Genomic DNA, 5,425 nt, shown 5'->3' on the forward strand with positions numbered 1-5,425 from the left:
CCACGTGACTCCTCGTCTTAAAGGGACAAAGTGATGCCGTGGCGAACTGTGGCCTCAGGACCTTTGCACAGTCCCGTGGGGGCTGATGCCGAGGATGCGGAAGCGAATGGGAGGGGCCGGCACGGAGGGCACCACCCAGCCCTGCTCCCCGTCGTCGTTTCTGGGCATCACCCCCACCCCGAGTCTTGGGGGGTCCCCCCTGCCTGCATCATCGACCCCCCTGGAGCCGGGGACCCTCCTTGGGGTCCGGGTTCTGTCCCTTTTGCGGGGTCTCAGCTGCCGGGTCTCGGCTCCGGCCGCTCGAGGCCGGGGTTCCGCCGGGAACCCTCCCTGCGCCGCGTGCGTGGCCGTGCGCATGCGCGCGCGCGCGCGCGCGGGTGGTGCTGAGGTTGGCGGCGTGGCCGTTGCCAAGGAGACGACGCGGCTGTTGCCAAGGCGACGGCGCACGGCGCGCAAACTGCCCACCCGCCGGGCCTCTTCTCCATCCGCGCTCGGGGCGGGGGGGACGGTTGCCCGGAATGCCGACTGCTCTCCGGAGCCCAACGAACGACCCGGATCCGCCGCAGCTGTTTCCTTGCGGCTCCAAACGGGGCGGACTCGTTTCATAAATAGAAGAATGTTTTAATCAAGTCGCAAGACGGGACGTATAAACTTTATTATTGATCCCGCGTCCGTGAAAGCTTCCTCAATAAACCAAACCCGCTTCCCTCTCGCGGGTTTCCGGGAGGGAATTCAATCTGTCTCTCACTTTATATCGTTTTTCTTTTTTTCCTACTTTTTTTATGGCTTCATAATCCAGGGCGTCTTTGTAGCCGCAAATTGAATAGCATAATTGTTTCTTTTCTTTCCCCGGATGAAAATGTGCTTTTGGTTGGAGGAGGTCGTAACTCTTGACAAAACGTAACCGTCTTAATGGGAAAAAGTTCTACCAAAAAAAAAAAAAAGAAAAAAACGAAAAAAAAAAACCGCTTCGCCGACATTTATGTCCCTCTTTTGATCTAAAACGGGGCCGAATGGGTGAAATCTGTGTTTCAAAGTAACAATAAAGTGCTTCGTCGCCAAGAGGCTTCTGCAACAGTTACATATTTTGAATGAAACATTGTTCATTTCTTGCAGGACATTTTAATTTTGTTCTCGGTTACAATGTTGCCTTTTTTTAAAAAAAAATCTGAAAGCAAAACCGATTCAGGGGCGACTCTGTTCGTTTTGAGGGTGGGACAACGGTCGGGGTGTCGGGCCGGACAGACGGCCCCGGTTCCTCTCCTGTCCTCATCCTGGGCCCGTTGAGACGGTTCGAGGTTTTCTCGGCGTTCGTTGATGAGTCTGCAAAAACGAGGTTCACGGGGATGAGGCCACGGGACGCAGAGTCCAGTTTGGGGGCATTCGGATGGACGCACAGTCGGGCCTCCGACAACACAGTCCATTGCAGAGCGTGGTCATCACCCCGGGTACAGACCCCACATCCCTCTGCCGTCACCCCCGAAACCTGCTCCACCAGCCCAGCCCCGGGCAGCCAATAATTGACTCTGTTTCCGTGGATCGGCCTGTTCGGGACATTTTACATAAATGGGATCCCACGCTGTGTGTCCTTCTGTGTCTGGCTGCTGTCTCTGAGCATCATGTGTTCAAGGTCCATCCACGTGTAGCTGTGTCTCTGCTTTGCTCCTGTTCATGGCTGTGTAATATTCCACCCACAATAGCAGGACTTCAGTGGATCCTTTTGGGGATGTGAGTCGATCCATTAACGTTGCTTGATCGCTCCGTTTGGCATTTTGGGACCATCCGTGGGTCAAACTCCCCCCTCCCCCGTTTTGGTCGGTGCTGCTTCTTCCCGGGATGCATCCGTGGGGGTCCCTCTCTGTTCCTGCCCCCGCTCCTGAGGGTCCATCCAGCGGGATCGGGTTCCTGGGGTCTAGGGACATTCTCACTCCTGTGGGGACCCCGAGAAAGCGGTTGGGGCCACGGTGTTGGCGGCCGCCCCATCTAACGTGTTCTTCCCGAGGGAGAAAACACCGCCTTCCAGGCCCTGGCAGCCGGGCTGGGGGGACGCAGCTGGCGGGTGGGAGCTGCTATTCCCGGGGTCCCCGGACCCACACTGCATACATGGCTGCCGACTCCGATGTGCAAGGGGCCGGCCCTGCAGGCTGCAGAGCTGGACAACGATTGATGCTACTCGAGGCCCTGGGGACGGGAAGGAAAACACAGGTGGGAAGTGGCTCTGGTGCTTTTCCCGTCTCCACCGCCGCCTGGCCACCCCGCTCTGTGCGGGTCAGTGAACGTTTGTTGAGCGTCTGCAAGGCAGGAGACAGACAGAGAGCAAGTAGACAAACAAAATAATATATAAGCTGACAGAGGGTGACTATACAAACAAAATAATATATAAGTGGGCAGAGGGTTAGTAGACAAACAAAATAATATCTAAGTGGACAGAGGGCGAGGAGGCAAACTAACATATATGCCTCGCAGACCTGGGGACAGGCTCAGATTCCATTAAAGGACAGAGGGAAGGAGGTGTTGTGGGTGCCCAGCCGTCCGTCTGTCTGACCGGCTCAGGGCACGTGGACCCCAATCCCAGCCCCTCAGTCTGGGCTGGGTTGTCTCTGTGCTGGAGCCCACTCAGGCGGGAGGTGGGAGGTCGTGGCGTTGACCTCCCATCCTCAGAGGTGGCCCTCAGCCCACCCAGCTGTCACCCCCTCCCCAGCCGGGTGGGTCCACTCGCCCCCCTCTGTCTGGGGATCGGCCTATTCTGGACATTTCCAGCCAATGGGATGGCACGCTGTGTGTCCTTGTGTGTCCGGCTTCTGTCTCTGAGCATCGTGTGTTCCAGGTCCGTCCACGTGTAGTGGTCTCAGGGCCCCGCTCCCGTTCTCGGCTGCATAATATTCCACCGTGTAGACAGATCCCTTTCTGTGTGTCCATCCACCCGTCATGGACGCCCGGCTGTTGTGATCAGAGCTGCCGTGAGCTCTCCTGTACAAATACTTGTTCAAACACCCATTTCCGCTTAATCTGGGGCCACACCCGGGAGCAGACTTGTCAGGTCGGGTGGCAATTCTGTTTAATTCTACTCACTCCCTGTCCACTTATATATTATTTGGTTTGCCTACTTGCTGTCTGTCCACTTAGATATTATCTTGTTTGTCTACTCACTGTCTGGTTATATATTATTGAGGAACCGCCGACCACTCTCCCTCCTCTGCCCATTGGACCCGCCCTGGGCCCAGTTGTGCGGGCGCCTCTCCCTGTGCTTTTCCCTCGGCTGTGCATGGCGCCCCGTGGCGGGGTCTGCCTCTGGCCTCAGCCGCTCTCACTGCCAGGGTCTCAGGGGTCCGGGCGGCTTTCTGGTGTCGGGCGCCCCGTTGGGATGCCCCAGATGAAAGCAGGCTTCGGCTCCCGAGTTTCCTCCCCTGTGACTCAGTTTACCCGCTTGGCGCCCGGGAGTGGAGGATGTAATCATCTATGTCTCTATCATCTATCTGTCAATCATCTCCCATCTGTCAATCATCTGCATGTTGCCTGCACCCGTTACACGTGGATTTGTACCCGTATGTGCACACGTGCACTTGAACACACATGCGCATAAATGTGTATGTTTCTGCGCCCTTTGACCCCAGCTTGCATGTTCTGGAACCTTCCTGCGCCTCCGCTGGCCCCCGCCCCCCACGCCCCCTGCAGCTGGGGTGGCCCGTCCCGCGTGTGGCCACAGGGTGGCGGTGCGGCCCAGGCCACGGCGGCTCCGAGTCCGACGCCACCGGGTTTCTCTCCTTTTTTCTCCCCGCCGGCCGTGTAGACGGAGCCCGGAGCCGGGGTCAGCGTCTGAGGGTCGTGACTCGGCCGCCCCGGTTGCTGACCCGCCAGGACCTCCCGCGACCCCGGCTCAGACTCTCAGGCCGGGCGTCGCCTGCACGGGTGGCTTTTTGCGGTTTCCTGAGAAATGAGGAAAAATCCACTTTGTGCAGGATTTTTTCTGCGTCTCCTGCTGCATCTGACGGACGAGCTCCGCGTGGAGTTTGGGGCGAGGCGGGTGGGGTCGTGTGCAAACAGCAGGACGGGGGCCTCTCGGCAGGGTCGACAGCTGTCAAGGCCGCCCGGAGACACGATGCCCCAGGGTCACATCGACTGGGAATAAATGCTGAGCCCCCAGAGAAAGGAAAATGGACAGGAAGCAGCTCGGGTTAATAGACCGACTTATAAAAATCAGATGCATCGAACGCCAGGAGTGTCCACGGCTGCGTAAATGGAGGGACAGCACATGGTCCGTCGTGGAGGGAATATTACATAGCCACGAAAAGGAAGGCGATTCGGACACGGGCTCCTTTTTCATGGCTGCGTAATATTCCACCGCACAGATGGACCGCATTTTGCTCATTCGTTTTCGGTCTCATTTATTCCTTCTGCAAACAGCGCTCCTGGAAGCGGCTAGATCGCCGTCCCGGGGCACGGGCGTCCGTTTTCGTGCTTTCGGCACTGAGGATGGGGCTTCGGTTTTTGCGTGGAGAAGGAGACAAGCAGATGTGGGGACCGACTGGGCCCTTTTGATGGCGGTTTCGAGGTTGGGAGGTAACGCTGTCCGGGAGTCGGTTTGTGACGGGTGATTTGGGTCGGTCGGGTCCTGCGTGTCTGAAGGACTGTGGTTGGACCTCAGAGGCGGAAGGAGGAAGCGCCCGCTGTGCCCTGTGACCTCCCCACCACCAGGCTCGTCAAAGGGGGACGCAGCCTCTGGCTCAAGACCCGAGTCATCCTTTGAATCAGAGATCAGTTTTTTTTTTTTTTTTTTGCTGAGGAAGAGTGGCCCTGAATGCACATCTGTGCCCGTTTTCCTGTGTGTTGTGTGTAAGATGCTGCTTCACGTGGTTTGATGAGCAGAAGAGGCAGCAGGGACCCTCCCCGGAGGCCCCAGAGCGACCCGACCCCGCGACCCTTCACCCCAACCAGCTCCAGGTCCCTCCCAGAGGCCCCACCCCCTGCGCCCGCCTCGGTCCGTGTGCAAATGAGCGTCACCTGCCGCGTGGCCCGCGAGGCCCTTTGATGTGTGGCCGACCCCGCGGGACGGTGCCCGGGAAACGGCTCGGGAAACGGCAGGCGGCTTAATTGAGGCGAACATGAAAGCTGCCGCCGCGTTAATTAGGGCCGCTCGGCCCCCAACCGAGTCAGGACTCACATCTTTCACGCAGCGAGCTGGGCGTTCATCACCCCCGGACGCCGAGCGCTCGGCCGGGGAGCCCTGGGGGGGGGGGCCCGGGTGTCGTCTGCCTGGAGATAAAGGAATGGGGTGTGAGCCGGGGGGCGTCTGCGTATCAGATGCCGGAGGGAAGACGGGGTTTAGGGGAATCGCTAGTGGGGGGCAGTCGCCTCCGGTCCCCCCACCCGGGTCGTCGGCCGCCCTGTTGGGGCTTTCAAGGCCGCTCGGGGGCTGGGAATCAGG

The sequence above is a fragment of the Equus caballus genome, chromosome X (assembly GCF_041296265.1).
Source record: "Equus caballus isolate H_3958 breed thoroughbred chromosome X, TB-T2T, whole genome shotgun sequence".
Taxonomy (NCBI): Eukaryota; Metazoa; Chordata; class Mammalia; order Perissodactyla; family Equidae; genus Equus; species Equus caballus.